This window comes from Sorex fumeus, unplaced genomic scaffold, assembly GCF_029834395.1.
Source record: "Sorex fumeus unplaced genomic scaffold, SorFum_2.1 ptg000037l, whole genome shotgun sequence".
NCBI lineage: Eukaryota > Metazoa > Chordata > Mammalia > Eulipotyphla > Soricidae > Sorex > Sorex fumeus.
In genome coordinates, this window is record NW_026606094.1 from 4883385 (window position 1) to 4905038 (window position 21654).

Below are 21654 nucleotides of genomic sequence, written 5' to 3' on the forward strand. Positions count from 1 at the left end.
TCTTACTTTTTCTATTGCAGTCATGATTATGAATGTTCATGATCAGTTTATGCCAATGAGCTAAGTAAAATATGTTCAGCTTCTCAAAATTACAAATATACTTCTCAAACCTTACAACTCTAAGAACAGATATTAGCATTAGAACCAAAAAGTATAAGTCTTATAAATTCTCAATTTAAAATTAATATGCAGCAAATAAATATGAGAAGTCTACAAAATAATTATAATATTATTTTTATAATTATAATTATAATAATAATTAACCAATTAATAAAAATATTGAAATAATTACTATTTATTATTTTCATATTAATTTTCCAATTCAAACATTATTAAACTTTTCAAGTAATTTTTGGTGAACATATTTGTGATTCACACAAGTTCTGAGATGTGGATGATAAAAATAAATTAAGTATGGAATAAGGAAGGTATTACATCTGAGATTTTCACTTCAGAAAAGAAAACTAAATAGAGAGATCTCAAAGCAGTAGTTATCTGTATAAAAGATAAATAGCCATTGAATGAAGATGTTATACAGGACCTTAACAATCACTTTATCTAAGAACTCTAATAATATTTTTGAGCAAAATCATACTGAATTTATTTCTCTATGACATTTTCCATCTGCAATCTGAAATATAATGTGCAATAGACCTTGCATAGAGAAAATGTCTGAAAATAGCCAATGTCATGGAGAACTCACTATCAACTATGGAAAAAGCCTCAATGATGAATAAAATTGCAGACGAAGTCAGAGAATGAGAAATGTGCATTATCTTTCAAATCTCTATTCTTTGTCATTTCTAAAACTAGCTGGTGCTTTGTGATTCCAAAAGTCCACTTAAGTAATAAATTCCACTCTCAGAGTAAGAGTTTTCCAATTGGATTCCTGACTGGATATTCTGATAAGTGCCCTATTTGGGGTTGGGAGATATGGGAAGGGTAGAGACTGACTTATTTTTTTAAAAAATAATCTACAGCTTTAGTACTTGGCCAGACTGCAAATGGATTCATAGTTATCATGAAGAAATAAAATTCTTCCAAAGCAGATTTTTATTGCTTCTTTAAAATTACAAACATATTCTGGGATCAGAGAGATTTGGGTCCAATGTATTCAATATGTCATCTCGATTCTATCTGGATTTGATCTCCTGCACCATTTATAATTCCCTGAGCACTGCTAGGGGTGATCCCTGAGTTGAGTCAGAAGCAAGCCCTGAGGATTAATGGATTTTGCCCTAAAACCAAATATATATAAGTAAAACAAAATAAAATTGTTAAAAGACCCAAACATATTTCTAGTCTTCAATGAAGGAATAATATTTTGGCAATAGAACTTACTGTAGTCTATAAAATGAATTATCAAAGGAGCTTTCTAAGCAGTTTCTAAGGACTCCAATAGTCACTCCCAGTCATTCTTAGTCAACTGAGCCAAATCATTTAATGATACGGTCCAAGAAGTTATCATCCTACAACCTGGCAACTATTAAGGGCCATCAACCTCACACCCAAAGTGCTTATAATTGAGAGCTAAACTTGGTGATGTTTTAAGATATTGGGGCCTTATGAATGTAAATCCCTCATTAATGGCCCCTATAAATAAAAAAAAGAAATAAATCACTTACCTGGAGCAATAGTATAGAAAGTAAGGCATTTTTCTTGTATGCGACTGCAGCAGTTCAGAAGCTAGTTCAAATCCCCAGCACCACATATGGTTCTGTGAGCACTGCTAAGGGTTACTACTGAAAAGGAATACCCTCTGTACAGCCAAGTACCAAACAACGGCCCCTCCCAAACAACAATACCAAATAATTGTGCAACAAGTTACAACTTGAATTTCTTTCAACTTCCAGTGATAAAAAGGCATTTCTTTGTATTTCCTCTCGCAGAGCCCAGCAAGCGACCGAGAGTATCCCACCCTCATGGCAGAGCCTGGCGAGCTACCCGTGGCATATTCGGCATGTCAAAAACAGTAACTATAACGGGTTTCATTCCTCTGACCCTGAAAGAGCTTCCAATACAGCAACATTGGGAAGGACGCGTAAGGAGAGGATGCTAAAATCTCAGGGCTGGAATGAATGGAGACGTTACTGGTGGCTGCCTGAGAAAATCAATAAACAATGGGACGACAGTGATACAGTGATTCTTTGTATTAGCATTTTTCGGTGCTCAACTGGTTATCTATGTATTCACTCATAATACATTTGCTAAACCCCAGAATATTTTAGAAGCGTAATAAGAATACACTATGAGATAAAGTTTACAATATGATGAAAATAACTGATCACAGTATTTTAAAGTTGATTATGCTAGCCATTTTCATTTCAGTAACATTTGTTTTACCTGGGAAATGAAACTAAATTATGTATGCTTGATTAAATACTCTAACATATTCCGTTATTGCTGTAAACACTTTTTTTAGGAGTGTCTATGAGGGTTTCTAGAAGTGTGTCCCTTGAATAAGTTGACTCAGTTTGCCACAAGTACTCTGCAAACTGCAGAGACCAAATGGAATAGAAGGATGGAAGAAGAAAGCATTTTCTTTCTGTTGGAACTAGACATAGATTTTTGTTCTTTGCCCTCAATATCAGCATTCTTACTTCTGAATCCTTTGTACTGGTAGATGAGATTACTATCATTGAATTCACTGTATCTTGTTCCTTCAAGATAATGAGGCTGAAATTACAGTATTTTTCTCTCTGGACTTCAGTTTGTAGCTCTTCTCAATCACCTTCTGGTATGAGCCAATTGCTCATAATAAATCTCTTTCTCCGCATCTCTAGATTATCTATCGGTTTTGTTTCTTGCTAGAACCTTGACCAATAGATTGGTAGAATAGTTGCATTAATCAGAATCAGATGAATGAGGTCAAGATTTGCAGGTTATTTATCACAAGACTGAAAAACACAGCAGAAACATTGATTTAAAAAATGGGGAAGATACGTAGAAGCCCACAAAATTTAATGAGTGAAAACAATAATAATGAAGGCACAACCAAAAGCAGTATAAAAAGACATGCGTGATATCATGGTGAAGATGGTTAATGACCTCAAACAAACTATGGTGTCAACAAAGTCAACAAAGCATGATAAAGAGAGCTGGGATGAGAAAATTACAAGTAGAAATAGCAAAAATGAAGAGTGAGTTAGATATACAAAACTCATTTAAAGCTCTGTGAATTAGAATAACAGCTGAGGGAAAGATTCAAAAGCTCCAAAAGAGATGGAGGATACCTCTAGAAAAGAGCAGAAGATGAGGTAAAGTAATAGCACACCAGAGAAATGTGGAATAAGCTCAAGAGGAAAATATAAGAATCACTGGAGTTTTTGAGGATCAGGAAAGTGAATTTGATGAAGAAACGCTATTTAAAGAAAGCAGAGATAAGAACTTTGCAGAAGTGAACGATACAGACAACCATAAAAGGAGGCCCAAAAAAGTCCAGGCTAAAATATACTCAACTAAGTAAATTGAGACATTTTGGTCAAATAAAAATCCAAAGAAATATAATTCAGTGCATAAAGACAGAAAGGAACTTGCATGCAAACGAAAGTCTAAAAGATCACAGCAGATCTATCAAATGAGACTATGAGCCAGAACCAGAAGAGAATGGCCAGATATAGTACAAAACCTCAATGAAATAAACATAGCACCATGAATACTCTGTTCACCTAGATTATCATTTATATTTGAAGGAATAATAGTTTCATGAACAAGAATTCATAGCCTTAAAACCATTTTCGCCAGAAAAATAAAGCAACTTGTATAAAGGAAAGAATAAGCCTTAGAACATAAGGCAATGAGTATAGCACTCATATTGCTTATAGTTACTCTCTGTTACATTAAGAAAGGAATATTTACTGTTAATATGCTAAGAGATTTTATAATTTTTCAGCAAATAATTAACAACTCATTTATATTGAATGATCTATGTCTGACAGATATTTTTTGTATCCAGATAGATTTCATTATAATATTTTGGTAATGCAGATATTTAAGCAGTGTTGATAAGATTATATTTTCTAATATAAAGCTAATATTCCCTTTCTTAGGATAAAACACACTTTTTTATCTTAAAAACACTTAGTAGTTTTATAGGCCAATTCAAACATGCCCCTTTATGTTTTCTTAATTCTCTTCACTCTTACTGAATTTTTAACTTGCAGGATTTACATATTTCATATCAAATCTAAAATGTATTAGCCTGATTTATACATAATATTCTTTAAAGTTATATGACTCTAAAATAGCTTCAGTTTAAAAAAATACTATTTACAATTTTGTGGAACTTCAGGTGAGGTGTATTCATTTATATGTGTGTAGGTGTCAGCACCTCCACAGGAAAAACAAAACCAAAACAAAATCTCTCTGGAATATGGGATCAAAAGAAACAGAAAGAGAATACTAAAATGTCAGTCATTGGAATTGAAGTTTTTGTCTATTGAACTGTGGTGGATGGATAGGGAGTCTTTGGGTTTGGTATGGGAATAATGTCTGCATGAAACGTCTGACTAACAAATGCAAATCTTGGTGCCTCAATTTTAGAAATGGCTTAAAATATATTTTCTTTGTTTTAAAGAAGAAAAATATAAGAAGAGAGATAATTTTCATTATCTGGGTTTGTAAGTGAAAGCAAGGACAGTCCCTTGGTTTACATGAGCCAAAGCACTCGTGTGAATAGCTTCTTCAATAGTATCATTAAAGTTTTATCACCAAATATTAGCTTGACATTTGAAGCCTTTAAAATCAAATCTAATTCCAATCAAAATTGGATAAAAGATACCTAAGGCTTATAATATATATCTAATCCACAAAAGAAGAGGAGTTCAGAATAGAGGCCACAGCACAAATATTTTAAGATGTTGCAAAGCAATTAGTTGGGGAAGAAAGTGTTTTAAAGATAGTGAGAAGAAAGGGGTTATAGTAGTTCAGTACCCATGCATTGGTGGACTCCACAAAGTCTTCATAAAAGGGATGGAATTCCACTTTTACTTAAGCTTACTAAGAGTTTTAAGGGGAAAAAATAGAAATTAAAATTAATCTCTTATGGTGGCCAGTACAAGGGACCACAGAGCGAGTGACTGAAAACAGAAAATATTAATATTCTTACAATTCTCAAGTTGGGCTAGAACTATAGCACAGTCAGTAGGGCATTTGCCTTGCACACAGCTGACCCAGGTTCAATTCCTCCCAAGTTCGATTTCTCCATCCTTCTCGGAGAGTCCGGCAAGCTACCAAGAGTATTCCACCCGGAAGGCAGAGCCTACAAGCTCCCTTAGCATATTCAATATGCTAAAAACATTAACAACAAGTCTCACAATGGGGATGTTACTAGTGACTGCTTGAGCAAATCGATGAACAATGGGAGGATAGTGCTACAGTGCAGTGCCAAGATTCTTTTTTTTTCTTCTTCTTCTTATATTTATTTATTGAATCACTGTGGGAAAAGTTACAAAGCTTTCAGGTTTAAGTCTCGGTCATGCCATGATCAAACACCTTTCCCTTCACCAGTACTCCTTTTTCACCACCAAGAACCCCAATATACCCCCCTCCCACCCCTCCCAATGCCTGTGAGGCAGATGATTTCCACTTAACTCTTCTCTACATTGATTACGTTCATTATTTCGACAAAAGATGCACCATTATTGTTTAGAATTCCCCCCCCCACACACAATCAGAATTGCTGAAAAGGCATCGTGAAATACTTTTTTTTCTATTGCTGGTTATGAGAATCATATAATCTTGCATGGCCGCAATAGCAGTCTTTCGATTTTGGACCTCTGCAAAGAGCCAGATAATTATGAGATTGGTTTCTGTGCGTCTGGTGTTATGGCTGTGCCAGAGAGCCGCTCGTGGGGGGGTAACTCGTGACCTTGGTAGGGCGTGAAGGACGTGCCAGTACCGCCCCCCACTTCCCATGAGACTGCAGTTGCCCCGTCAACACCAGCTCATATCTGGCTTTTCAATAAGCTCTGAGGCAGCAGCCACCTAGCTGCCAGGCAGGAAAAAGGCGGAAGGGAGCAACACCCTTTCCCTCCCGGGGAGGCATGGAGCCGTAATTTAATGCATGGTTCATTCACTTTTCTGCCTCAAGCTGCCGGACTCTGGATTAAGTCCTTTTGCCTCTGGAGCCATGGTCGTGCCGGAGAGACGCTCGTGGGGGGTAACTCGTGACCTCGGTAGGGGTGAAGGATGAGCCAATACTGCCCCCCTTCCCATGAGATAGCAGTTGTCTCGTCAATGCCGGCTCATACCTGGCTTTCCAAGAAGCTCTGAGGCAGCAGCCACCTTGTATGCGGTCCAGATGCATTTCTGCCAAAAGCCTCTGGGTTTTGAGATTTGTTTCTGAATCTCTGGGATCATGGCCATTAATTAGCTTGATCATGAGCCAGAGAGGCCGTTTGTAGGCGGCGACTCAGGATCTCACCGGGATGGGGAGGAAAGGGCTGGTTCCACCCCCATCTGGTGAGGCCCTGCATGTCTCATCCCTGCAGGCTCAAACCTGACTATACAGAAGCCTCTGGAGGATGGTGGTCACCGGGCCGCCAAGGGAAACAGGCCAAGGCATGAAACCTATTCCCACCTGGATTGGTCCAGAGCCAGTAACCTACTGCAGGAATAGGATGCATTTCTGCCAAAAGATTTTGGGTTCCAAGATTCATTTCTGAGTCACTGGGATCGTGACCATTAAGCAGTTCGATCAGGAACCAGAGAGGCTATGCCTCCAATTATATAGCTGAGCCACAGGTGGTTTGTGGGTATGTCTCCCACATATCTAACTTTTGGCCTTTACTTTCTTGGTGAACTTTGCCCCAAGTTTTTGGGGTCTAACCAAAGGCACAGCAGCGTTTTGGGGGTATCTGAAAGCCTGACAGTGCCATCATGCTGCTGATGCACTAGCCTCACAGGTGTAAATTGACCTGCTGGCGGCATCTTACCCCCAGTGCTATGATTCTTAAGTTTTACTTCATGGTGTTGACAGGACTGTGCTTCTTACCAGAGCCTCTGGAGGAAATCTAGGAACAGTCTTCCTGAACTCCTCCAGATTCTGGTGGTCCAAGGAATCTCCTGGTTGGTGGTAGTCTCAAGTCCAATTCCAGCCTCATCTTCACAAAGTCCTCTTCTCTTCTCTGGGATCTTTTCCTATAAGAAAACCACATTTCTCTGTCAGAACATCATATTGCTCTACAAGAACACCATATTGCCCTATAGAACACCATATTGTCCATAAGAATATCATATTAAGAACCCATCCTACTCGAGGGTACCCTTAACTAATTATATTCACAATGACTTATTCCAAAGACTTTGAGGCAATAAGGATCAGGACTTCACTATAACAGTTTGAGAAGAAGGTGACATTAGCTGTCTAAAGTGAAGAAGAGACTGGCATTCTAAACAGAAGAAAGAAATTGGAAAAATATCGTGAATTTCACAACTAGCCACCTTGATTTTGGTTTCAGAAATACTTGTTTTCTTAGATGATCACTATATTTTATTATCTCAACTCTGATCTTAAAGTAATCTTCAGTTAACTCAAACTTTGAAAACAAAGTTTCAGTTCCTTACCTGGTTTATATTTTAATATTTTAAAATTGTCTTTAAAGTCAGTTGCGGGGCTGGAACAATAGTACAGCAGGTAGGGCGTTTGCCTTGCACGCGGCTAACCCGGGTTCGTTTCCCAGCATCCCATATGGTCCCCTGAGCACCGCCAGGGGTAATTCTTGAGCACAGCGCCAGGAGTAACCCCCATGCATTGCCAGGTGTGATCCAAAAAGAAAAAAAGAAACAAAAAAACCCAAAAAACAAAAACAAAAACAAATAAAGTCAGTTACTTGGTGTCCTGAGTGATAGCACAGGAGGTAAAATGCTTCTCTTGTTCATGACTGACCTGAATATTTTCCTTGATACCACATGTGCTTCCCACCCTACCCAGCACTGCCAGGAGTGATTCCATAGTGCAGATACCCAGGAGTAAGCCCTAAGCACTGCTGATATAGCCCCCCCAACCTCCTTCTAAGAATAAATAAATAAATAAATAAAGTCAGTTGCTTATTTTAGAAAAGCTTATTTAAAATACATTGATTGCATCACAAAGAGAAAATTGTTGCTCAATATGAGTTTTCTTCTTCTCTAAAAAAGTCAAAATAGCAGGTTTACGATTCTTGACAATGAGGCAGAGAAAGGGGAATAGATTCAATGATACTGTAATTAAGATTTTATGCCCCAGGATAACACATTGTGGTATCTCTCTGTCATACCAGATTTCTTTATGAGTTTCACAGAACTTCTTGGCAATAGTTATCAATCCCCCTTACCATAAAATATCTTATCACTACTTTTCCCCTATTTTATTATAGGTTGACATTTTCCCCTCCAAAAGTACATGTTGAAGCCAAATTGTTACCTTTTTTTGGAGTTATTCAGAGATAAAATTAAATGAAAATGAAATCATTACGGAGGGTCCTTAACCCAGTATGCCAGGCTAACTGAAAGGAAAAATTTAGAAAAGAAACATGGCATAGGAAAATCACCATGCAAAAATGAAATTGGAATGAAGTCGGTTAAACTAAGAAGTTGGAAAGATGTGTCTAAAAGTCAGAGATTGTCAGAGCTGACAAGTAAACCTCAGAAGTAGCAAGAGGAGAGTGCAGAATGTCTCACAACCCTCAGAAAGAACTTACTCTGTCACATATTTATTTGGTATTTTTAGTCACTAACAACGTGAGACTTGAGTTCCTGTTACTTCAGTCACTCGATTTGTGGTAGCACTGTTAGCACTGTTCTCCCGTTGTTCATCAATTTGCTCGAGCGGGCCCAGTAACGTCTCCATTGTGAGACTTGTTGTTACTGTGTTTAGCATATCAAATACATCACAGGTAGTTTGCCAGGCTTTGCCGTGTGAACGAGATACTCTCCGTAGCTTGCAGGGCTCTCTGAGAGGGGCAGAGGAATCGAACCTGGGTCTACTGCGTGTAAGGCAAAGGCCCTACCCACTGTGCTATCACTCCAGCCCACGGAAACAAAAGGAAAACAAAAAAATGAGAATTATGTTTACACTCCCCCTCCCTTTGCTGGCATAGTGGGGGGCTAGAAGCCTGGCCCTCACAATCCACGCCTGTGCTCAGTTGCATCCCCAGTCTGCCTTTGCCAATTTGAGTTTTGCATGTAGCTGACTGCAGTTCCAATTCCCCATTCCTGACAGACCCTCAGGTCCTCTGAACACTCTCCAAGGGTCACTCCATAGCAGATCCAGGAGTAACTGATAATGGCCGGATGTGCCCTTCTCCCACACCCCCCCAGAAAAGGGAAAAAAATTAAAATGGTAACTTTTGTTGGTGCTAAAGTTATTGATATTGTACATTTTACCTACTCATACATTTGGATGCCCCCCCAAAAAGATTAGAATAATTTGTGGTACTTCGTGAATACAAGCAAGCAGGGCACAAATGCTCAGGCATTTGGATAGGTATTCCATGAAGTAAAGAATTCACACAAAAAGAGCAGTGATTCTCCTATCTCTGTCTCTTCATCTTGTCCTATTCTCTTCCCTGTCTTCAAAATTTATGCTGCAGTAATGACTTATTTCACATTCTTTTTTGTGTTGTCATCTCTGATCTCACATGTATGAAGTTACTTCCACTGATAACTCTTTACATATCATTTACAAGGCAACCTATTTGTCATTGTGGCCAAGACTGGTGAGAAACCTAGTCTTGAGTAGGTTGGGTGGATAAAGATCTGTTTTCTTCTGTCAACGTCCAAAGTGATAATACTTTTGCAATGCATATTTCATGTCTATTTAGACATCAATTGGGATAAAGACTTTGTATGTTAATTTTTTTAAGTTCCTAGATTTGAATTCATTTCCTGACACAGGTTCACATTCATCCAAGTATTTTTGTTGTTGTGAGAGGTAGATAATGGGCAGTGTGCGTGCTTTGCTTGCAAGAGCTTGAGTTTGATTTTCTGGCACCACATGGTCCCCAACCATCTTTGAGTGATTTCTGAGCACAGTTATGAGAACTTTCTGAGCACCCCTGGAGCAACATAAAATCAAAAGTTAAAATAAGTAAAAAGTTAAAATATCTTTGCTCTTTTGTCCTGGCATCTGATAATAATTAAAACAATGCTAGAAGTAGTTTCTCAAAAACAGCATGATTGGTGCCATACTGAATTTCTTTGAATATTTAGTCTGTATACTATTTGCTGAAACAAGTTAACATTGCTCAAATTTCCTGTGCTTATTTGATCCTGATAAATCTCTATTTCGTTTATCTGTTATTCCAGGACCAAAATTAACACTATTTTGAGGAGAATTCTACTAAAAGACCACTTAGTTTTTTTATAGAAATAGTTCCTAATGAAATGCAGAGTCTTGTCGAGGTATGCTGCTGTAGCTATAGTGACAACAATTTCCATTATACTTACTTTCAAGAGTAAAGAGCTATTTTGCTGAAGGCTTTATTGTTAGTTTAATGTGACTCAAATTCACATGCTCTTTCAATTAGTATAGAAGCATTTTAGAAAAGAAATTTAAAGATCAAATTGCACAGTCAATTTTCCAAGTAGTCCATGGCAAATATTTGACTTCATCATCTACTTTATAATATATAATAAAAACTCACTTTTTAGACAGAGTAAATATGTCTGTATTGGATTTTTGATTATATAATACGAGCACATTTGTATTTTCAGGTTTTAATTTTTTTTTTAAGGGAGTAGTTTATACCTCCCTAGGTCTGTTCAGGGCTTACTCCTGCCTCTGTGCTTAGGGATTACTCCTGTCTGTGCTCAGGGGACAATATGTAGTATAAGGGATTGAATTTGGACCAGCTATATTCAAGGCAAAAGCTTGATCCCTGTACTGTCTCTTTGGCCTCTCCAATATGTTGTAAACAACAAATACTGTCCTCACATTGTTCATCGCTTTGCTCGAGCAGGCTCAGTAACGTCTCCATTTTGAGACTTCTTATTACTGTGTTTAGCATATTGAATACATTATGGGTAGCTTGCCAGGCTTTGCCGCGTGGGCAAGATACTCTTGGTAGCTTGACAAAGTTTTCCGAGAGGGACAAAGGAATCGAACCTGGCTCGGCCAGGCTGGCTGCGTGCAAGGCAAACACGCTACTGCTGTGCTGTCGCTCCAGCCGTGGCGCAAAAAATGTTTTATTTATTTATTTTTGGTTTTGAGGGCCACACCCGGTAATTACCAGGGATTACTTCTGGCTCTGCATTTAAGGATCAATCCTGGTATGACTCAGGGGACCACATGTCATGTTAGAGATACATAGCTGGGTCAACTGTGTGCAAGGCAAACACACCACCTACTGCACTATCATTCCAGCCCCTAAATACAATACATTTTAAAAAAACTGGAATATTGCTCATATACACCATACAGGCTCTTAGACAGTTTTTTAAAGTTATGTATTATTTTAAAATTAATTACAAAAGTTGCACATGATATTTGCACATATATTCGCCAGGATATAAAACATCCAGTGAATTTCTCTCTTTTCTGAGACCATAATTGTACTCAGTTATTATAATTAACAATAATTAATGTGTAGGTTTTGGGAGCGATAGCACAGCTGTAAGGCGTTTGCCTTGCACGCAGCCAACATGGCCGACCCGAGTTCGATTCCTCCGCCCCTCTTGGAGAGTCTGGTGAGCTACCGAGAGTATCTCGCCCGCATGGCAGAGCCTGGCAAGCTCCCTGTGACGTATTCGATATGCCAAACACAGTAACAACAAGGTCTTCAATGGAGACGTTATTGGGCCTGCTCGAGCAAATCGATGAACAATGGGAGGGCCTTTAACTTTAACTTTAACAGTGGTCAGATATTTGCCTACTAAATTCCAAATGGTTCCAAGTATGAGAAGCAGGAAGTGTTTTGTGCTAAAGTATTTCTCAAAGCCCAAAACCAAATGCAAAAACTGGACTACACAATAGAGTGTCCAAGTATATTTTTAAGAGGAGCAAGTGGTTGGTCTCATTCTCCCACTCTGTTCACCTCTCTCTAAATCTTTCTCAGAAAATACAGCTTTGAGACTGATACACACCCAAAATAACAAGAACAGCCAGTGCTGGCATGAATGTGGGGAGAAAGATCCTCTCCCATATTCTTGGTGGGAATGAGGAATGGTCCAGCCTTTTTGGAAAACAATAAGAAAAACTAGAAATTGAGCTCCCATTTGACCCAACAATACCACTTCTGGGAATATACCCAGGGGACCCAAAATAACACAGCAGACATATTATCTGCACTCCTATGTTTATTGCAGTACTATTCACAACAACCAGAATCTGGAAACAACTTGAGTGCCTGAGAACAGACGAATGGATAAAGAAACTCTGTCACATCTACATTAATAAATGCACAGCACAGCACAGCACAGTCCTCCTGTTGTTCATCAATTTGCTCGAGCAGGCACCAGTAATATCTCCATTGTGAGACTTGTTGTTACTGTTTTTGTTGTATCGAATACATCATGGGGAGCTTGCCAGGGCTTGCCATGCGAGCAGATTAGTCTCGGTAGTTTGCCGGGCTCTCTGAGAGGGACAGAGGAATCGAATCCAGGTCGGCCGTGTGTAAGTCAAACACACTACCTACTGTGCTATCAATCCAGCTCATAACTTAAGTATTTTATATTAATATTATAATTTCCCCAAAAGAAAAATCAAAAATTCTCTGGGGAAAAAAGTTCAGAAACCATAATAATATCCTCTCAATAACAAAATAAATCTAAGGCATCAGTCTCCTCATACGTTAATAAGTATAGAAATCATATTATGGTGCCCTCTAACCATGAAGATAACAATTATACAACATAGGTTGATGGTCTCAGTGTTTCCCACACAGCCCAGGCCTAAGTTGGATACAGAAATGAATGAATGCTTTCTATAAGAGGCCTCTTATAGCTATTTATATTAAAATACTTGATCACTTGATGATTTGACATCCCGTTACTGATCGATTTGCTTAAGCGGACTCCAGTGACGTCTCCATTCGATCCTGTCGTGTGCTAGTGAAGCTCAATGGCATCTGCTCGTTCTAGGAACACAAAGAGTCTCAAACTAATCATTTAGGTTCTTGATGAAGAAGTCTGACCATCTCTTAGGTGGGTGGCCATGAGATATTTTGATGTTCCATGGACCAGTCTGTAATGGCTCTAGTCCAGCGGTCATCTCCAAATCTCATTACGTGTCCAGCCCATCTGATTTTCGACACTTTGGCAAATGACACAGCATCCCTGATTCTCGATCATTGATGGAGATCAGAACTCCAGATTCTTTCTCTCATTTGAGTGAAGCGTGATACTCCAAGCATAGCTCTTTCAATTCCTCTTTGGGAGACAGGAATAGCATTCTCATCCTATTTTCATAGGACCCAGGTCTCTGATGAGTATGTTAATGCAGGAAGAACAATGAAATCAAAGAGATGTGCCCAGAGCCAGAGGTTCTTCTTCCTCTTAGCTATTTCTTCAACACTCTTGAAGGCATTCCAAGCCACTTTCTTTCTCCTGCACAAATCAGGTGCCGGGTCATTCGTTATGTTGAATTCTCAACCTAGGTATACATAATTGTTCATTCAGAGATGTTTGTTCCATTGAGAACGAATGGAACAACAGGAACGAGATCGTTTTTCATAAACATTGTCTTCGTGAGATTAAGCTATAGTCCGACCTTTCCACACTCACGGGTGAAGTCGAATAGCATTTGTGCCACTTGGCTAATGTTTGGTGTTATTTATTAGAATGATGTCATCAGCAAAGTGGAGGTGGTGCAGATGCCAACCATCTATCTTCACTCCCATCCTTCCCATTCCAGTCATCGCCTGATGTTCTCCAGGGTGGCACTGAAGAGTTTTGGTGAAATGGTATCACCCTGCTGAAACTCTCTCTTGATATGGATGATCACTTCATAGTAGAATGGTGATATCCTGGTAGTAAATCCGTAATACAGCTCACAGAGGATCCTGATGTATTGAGTTAGAACACCCTGTTTAGCTATGGCTTCGATGACTGCTTCAGTCTCAACAAAATCAAAGGTCTTATTTAGATCAATGAACGTTAGACAGAGCGGCATCTAGAACACCTGAGAAGCCTCACCCTATTCATTCTATTCTAGGACATGGGTCTTGATGTGGAGTTCTTCGGCTGATCTTCTCAGTCCTATCTTAGTATTAAAATCACTGACAATGATCTTGTAGTGGTGTGGTCTTCTTTATAGAACTTCTCCAGCTCCATGTAGAACTTCTCAATTTCTCCTTTATCATAATTGGTTGTTGGTGCATAGACAACAAAGATGGAAACTGCCAGCATTAAGCCACATCTATTCAAGTGTAATCGTCTGATTCAGGTTGTTAGACATTTGAACGAATCAATGTTTATGGCCAAGTTCGTGTTGATAAGGACACCGACACCACTGACACCTCTTTTGTCAGGGACTACTAAAAATAGAAATTGACATCAAAGAGGATACAAAATAAGAGTTACACTTAAATATTCCTGGGAAAGTTCAGATTAAGGAGGCTTGAGCACACTTAGCAATGCTTAGGGCCTATTCCCCACTTTGTGCTATAGAACAGCTCCCTGCAGTAGTCAGTGGACCATGTGTGGCTGGAGGTTGAACCTTGGTATCAGTCCACTGGTATCAGGCACCAGCACAGGGATTTTAAAAAATCTAGAAGATTAAAAACATGACTTCTGTCTCAAAATATAATTCTTAAGTTCTCCTTCCAAAGATTTAGGATCAGTAAGTCTATATTTTAAAACAAGACAATAAAGATAGGTTAAGAAACGTAATCTGAAGTATAATCCATATGTTACAGGCTGGACATAAAGCAAAACAACATAAACACCATGCATGCCTCTAGTTTTGTCTTTAATTATCTAGAAATGTAATTAAATATACCTGGTTTATTGTTAAAAATGTTTCTCATGCAGAATGCTTTGTTCCAATTATTCACACAAATTTGTCCCTAGGAAATCTGGGTAGCACTGTAGCACTGTCCTCCCATTGTTGATCAATTTGCTCAAGCGGCACCAGTAAAGTCTCACAACAAATTGTGAGACTTATTGTTACTGTGTTTGGCATTTTGGATACGTCAAGAGTAGCTTGTCAGGCTTTGCCGTGCGGGTGAGATACTCTCGGTAGCTAGCTGGGCTCTCCAGGAAGGAGGGAGGAATCAAACCCGGGTTAATCACGTGCAAGGCAAAGACCCTACCCGCTGTATTATCGCTCCAGCCCAGTTTCAGCCAATTAGAGATTTGCTCACTTCTTGTCCAGGAGTCAACAGAAAAATGTAAATAGGGTTTAAAGAAGCATCTAGCATCTGGTGCACCCTCTATCCATCTGGGGAAACTCATACACCCATGTCTCGATCAATGAGACATCTGGGTATATAGGATAATTATTTTTACATATCTTTCAAGGATAGTTCACTTGAGTCATCCTGAATAGGATTAGCAGAACACTACATGAAGGACAACCATGTGAACAAGCCGGATTCCGAAAAGGATTCAGTACCATCGACCATATCCACACAATAACCAAGCTCATTGAGGTTTCTCAGGAGTTCAAGATGCCACTCTGTCTAACGTTCATTGATTTAAAGAAGGCCTTTGATTCTGTTGAAACTGAAGCAGTCATAGAAGCCCTAGCCAATCGGGGCGTACAAACTCAATACATCAGGATCCTTCGTGAGCTCTATTATGGATTCACTACCTGGATCTCACCATTCTACAAAGAAGCAATCATCCATGTCAAGAGAGGGGTTCGGCAGGGTGATACCATTTCACCAAAACTCTTCAGTGCCACCCTGGAGAACATCATGCGACGACTGGAATGGGAAGGAATGGGAGTGAAGATAGATGGTCGGCAACTACACCACCTCTGCTTTGCTGATGACATCGTTCTAATAACACCAAACATCAGCCAAGTGGCACAAATGCTGACCGACTTCGACCGTGAGTGTGGAAAGGTTGGACTACAGATGAATCTTACGAAGACAATGTTTATGAGAAACAGCCTCGTTCCTGACGCTTCATTCACTCTCAATGGAACCACCGTCTCCGAATGCAACAGTTATATATACCTAGGTCGAGAAATCAACATGATGAATGACCTGGCACCTGAGTTGCTCAGGAGGAAGAGAGCGGCTTAGAATGCCTTCAAGAGCGTTGAAGAAATAACTTAGAGGACAAAGAACCTCTAGCTATGAGCACATCTCTTTGATTCCACTGTTCTTCCTGCATTAACATATGCCTCAGAGACCTGGGCCCTACGAAAACAGGATGAGAACGCTATTCGGGTCTCTCAAAGAGCAATCGAAAGAGCTATGCTTGGTCTATCACAATTCACTCAAATGAGAGATAGAATTCGGAGTTCTGATCTCCGTCAACGCTCAAGAATCAGGGACGCTGTCTCATTTGCCAAGGCATCAAAAATCAGATGGGCTGGACATGTAATGAGATTTACAGACAACTGCTGGACTAGAGCCATTACTGACTAGATTCCACAGGACGTCAAAAGATCGCGTGGATGCCAACCTACAAGATGGTCAGACTTCTTCGTCAAGACCCTGAACGATCGGTTTGAGGATCTGCACGTTCCTAGAATGAACAGATACCATTGGGCTACACTAGCACGCAACTGGGATGAATGGAGATGTTACTGGCACCCGCTTGAGTAAATTGATGAATAACGGGGGATCTAGTGATCAAGTGATCAAGTGATCTTTCAAGAAAAAGCAGAAAATGTCTAAGAATGTGCTGTGTCCATTTTTCCAAGTGTTTCTCACCCAATTTTTTTTGCATAAGTAAAATAATTTATTTCATTTTATATTCACTAGAATCACCAGGAGTCATCTTGACTGAAAACTTTCTATTCTCACATTTCTGTTGACATATTCATCCAGAATCTCTGAAATTAATATGCTTATACTAGTTTTAATGGCAAAATTGCAAATCTATAATTAACATTTCAGTATATAATTAATTTTACAATATCAATTATATATTACAGATGACAAATTTCTGATTAAACGGTGAACAAACTAAATGCATATTTAACAAACATTTATCTACTACTTCTGTCTGAACCTAAATAATTAGTAAAAGATTGTGGGACAATGACAAATGAACTCCAAAGACAAATTTGTAATCTCTCATATATGAAAAAATAAAGCCACAGTGGAGCCATGATTTGATTTCAATAATGGTAAAATACACAATGCTATGTTATATCACTTAATCACTTAATCCCCGTTATTCATCGATTTATTCGAGCGGGTGCCAGTAACGTCTCCATTCAACCCTGTTGTGTTGGAAATGGAAAACCAGCAGGACTGTACTACTATACAAGAAAGGAGACATCCACGACATTGGCAACTATCGCCCAATCTGCCTATTGTCTGTCATCTACAAACTATTCACTCGAGTCATCCTGAATAGGATTAGCAGAACACTAGATGAAGGACAACCATGTGAACAAGCTGGATTCCGAAAAGGATTCAGTACCATCGACCATATCCACACAATAACCAAGCTCACTGAGGTATCTCAGGAGTTCAAGATGCCGCTCTGTCTAACGCTCATTGATTTAAAGAAGGCCTTTGATTCTGTTGAGACGCAAACGGTCATGGAAGCCCTAGCCAATCAGGGCGTACAAACTCAATACATCAGGATCCTTCGTGAGCTCTATTGCGGATTCACTACCAAGATCTCACCATTCTACAAAGAAGTAATCATCTATATCAAGAGAGGGGTTCGGCAGGGTGATACCATTTCACCAAAACTCTTCAGTGCCACCCTGGAGAACATCATGCGACGACTGGAATGGGAAGGAATGGGAGTGAAGATAGATGGTCGGCAACTACACCACCTCCGCTTTGCTGATGACATCGTTCTAATAACACCAAACATCAACCAAGCGGCACAAATGCTGAACGACTTTGACTGTGAATGTGGAAATGTCGGACTACAGCTGAATCTTACGAAGACAATGTTTATGAGAAACAGCCTTGTTCCTGACGCTCCATTCACTCTCAATGGAACCACCATCTCCGAATGCAACAGTTATATATACCTAGGTCGAGAAATCAACATGATGAATGACCTGGCACCTGAGTTGCGCAGGAGGAAGAGAGCGGTTTGGAATGCCTTCAAGAGCATTGAAGAAATAACTAAAAGGACAAAGAACCTCCAGCTACGAGCACATCTCTTTGATTCCACTATTCTTCTGCATTAACATATGCCTCAGAGACCTGGACCCTACGAAAACGGGATGAGAACGCTATTCGGGTCTCTCAAAGAGGAATCGAAAGAACTATGCTTGGAATATCACGATTCACTCAAATGAGAGATAGAATCCGGAGTTCTGATCTTCATCAACGCTCAAGAATCAGGGACGCTGTCTCATTTGCCAAGACATCAAAACTCAGATGGGCTGGACACGTAATGAGGTTTACAGACAACTGCTGGACTAGAGCCATTACTGATTGGATTCCACGGGACATCAAAAGATCACGTGGACGCCCACCTACAAGATGGTCAGACTTCTTCGTCAAGACCCTGAATGGTCGGTTTGAGGCTCTCCATGTTCCTAGAATGAACAGATACCATTGGGCTATGCTAGCACGCAACCGGGATGAATGGAGACGTTACTGGCACTCGCTATGTTATATAGAGTCAATATATAATAGGATATTTTATTGTATCCAGTTATAATTTAATGCAGACATAGTTCTTCATTAAAAATCCAGATGATAAATATTTACAAATTTGTGAACTAGTCTTTGTTATTTTCATTTAACTTGTTCCTTATGACGTGAAATCAGTCATTGACCATAGATGAAAGGGTGTGGATATGTTCCAACAATCTTTACTCTACAAAGAAACAAAAACTAAAACAAAATACAGGCAGAAAATGAATTTGATCCACAGATTGTACTTTACTAAATGCCTGCTTTAGGGGATATGCTTTGATCTATAATATATTATATTATATATAATATATAAGAAGTGATAGCACAGCGGTAGGGCGTTCGCCTTACTAGCGGCCAACATGGCCGACCCGAGTTCGATTCCTCCGCCCCTCTCGGAGAGCCCGGCAAGCTACTGAGAGTATTTGATATGCCAAACACAGTAACAACAAAGTCTCCAATGGAGACGTTACTGGGCCCGCTTGAGCAAATCGACGATCAACGGGAGGGCCTTTACCTTTACCTTTATGTATAATATATAATATATTAAATATTTTTGTAATCAAATATGGAGTTTTAAAAAAATTCTTTGCACAACACATACTGTTTTACAGTATTTTTACAATATGAAAGTTCTAGGATTCATGCCACCAAATCTTAGGACATACTATGTGAGGCACAGTTTAAAGAAAAGTGGAAAATGGAAACATTTATTAGTGCAAAATTTTTTTACAAGTTGTTATGATTCTATAATTAAAATTTGTTAAGTGGAGCACACAGGCTTTGGATAATGAATTGTAGGTAACTCAACAGCCAACTGCAAGGTAAATGGAAATAGAGTTTCATTATTCACAGCTTTCAGGGAAAGTATACAGCAAGCTTTGAAGACCACAACAAGATGTCAAGGCAAAATACCCACAGGACCTAGGTGGTGTTCTTCATTTCTTAGGGTGGTGGAAGTAATAGTTTGATAATCCCAAACTAGAGTTAGACTGGTCAATTTGAAAACAAAGAGCAAGGTATTGAAGAGATCCATGTGCCTGCAAACATGGAAGACTATTTTTTTTTTAAAGAACTTTGGGGAAAGTCAGATCAGCAACTGACATTAGTTATGATTCTGCTGTCTGCTATGGTATACGTGCCCTTTCTTGGGGAAGTTGCTGTAAGTTCAAAGTGCCTGAAGCCTACTAGGCCAAATAAAATTATTCTGGAGGTTGAAGATATATTATAAAGTAGCTCAGTTAAGCTCTTGATTCCAGCATTGTTTACACCCAATATATCCAAATTCTAGGATTGTTGTAGCATGCCATGAAATGAAAGTTTCGGCAAAGACAAATTCCCTCTAAAGCTTATACAAATGAAACCCTTCTTGCTTCTTCTTACCTGTTTTATTTTTCCTCTCTCAAATGCTTAGCATACAAGGGTTTTTAGCTGAATCCTTGCCTTCTTTTTGTGAATCTCTATATCTTCACCATACATCACATGCTGTTAGACTTAGCAACCCATCATAAGTCTAGGATGATCCCTCTTGAGAACAATAACTGTTATAATTACCCAAACTCTATTTACAAATAAGATGTACTTAACAGGATTCTGAGTAGCTATGGATTTGAGAAGTATGTTATGCTATATACTATGCTAGTAATTTTTTGCTAAAAAAATAAAATAAAAGTTTTTAGAATGTTTGTTTTTAGTTAGTTAATATATACAAATTTTGTTTTACTGAGAAATGTATCAAGATTCATTATTGGAATACAAGGATCTTAGGTTTATCAGGTTGCACCCATCACAGTGCTCCTGAGTCACTTCCAATCCTTTGTTTGTCTGTAACCACTTCTCTATGCTCTCTTCCCCAACCAGTTAATCAGCTTTTCCCCTAATCAGAATTTGTTAATTTGTAAGGTCAGGTCCTTCTAGGAAACTGTACTTGTATTGTATTGCCTTTCTTCTCTCCTTATGTCTTTTGAATAGTTTACTTTAATGAAATGCCCTTTTTGTATAGATACAGAAAGACAATGTTATGATTTGTAATTTAGGATTTAATTGGCTTTGAATATTATTCACTCCCGGGCATCTGCTTTTTCAACTTAAACCTCAGTTGCCCTTAGTTCTTAACACCCCAAAAGCAGAGTCCCGATAAGGGACTGGACGGAACCAGGGCAAGCAGGTAAGCTATATGCTACCCTGGCTTCAAGATGGGCCAGGCCACAGTGCCACAATTCTTAACTATAAGTTAGGAGTTTGACCATAGGCAAATGCTGTCATGATTCCAAAGTAATGACAAGACTAGGACCCTGCTAGGGATCGGAAAGACTATCTGGCCTAAGCACTGTAATCTGAGATTGCAATGGCCCTAGGAGAGCAATTCTATAAACTTAAAGTATTTCTTAGTGTGTCCATACAAAATGCTTTATATTATGTATGCTTATATGTTGGTCGGACAAGGAGAGGAGAAACACACCCAGGGAATTCCATTCTAGGGTGGGTTGATCTGCTAAACGAGAGCCTGTCTTAGAAGCAGCTTTCCTGTGTGTCCTGACTAGTTTGGATGAGGTTGAACATTTCTGCCCTTCAAACTGCCTTCAGTAAATAATTTCACTATATTTTAAGAGGCAGTTTCTCTTTTCTCACAGAAACTTATCTGGTCTTAGATATGCAGATCCCAGGTGCTAGCCAGGCCTGATCTTTGGGATGTAGATTCCAAGCTCCAGCAGACTGATCTTTGGGATGCAAATCCAAACTCTTGTAGCTTGTGAAAATGCTTGTGAAATGTTTTAATCTTGATTTTCTGTCTTCTTTTTGGAGGGCAAAATTACTGGCCTGCAGATAAAAAGAAGCAATCTATGTTTTGCCACCTCAATGTTCCTTCTGTAACTCCTTTTGATGACATTACTGTATTGTGCCCTTTAGAGGTACCACGATCTATATAAGGAGATTTTCAGGGCTC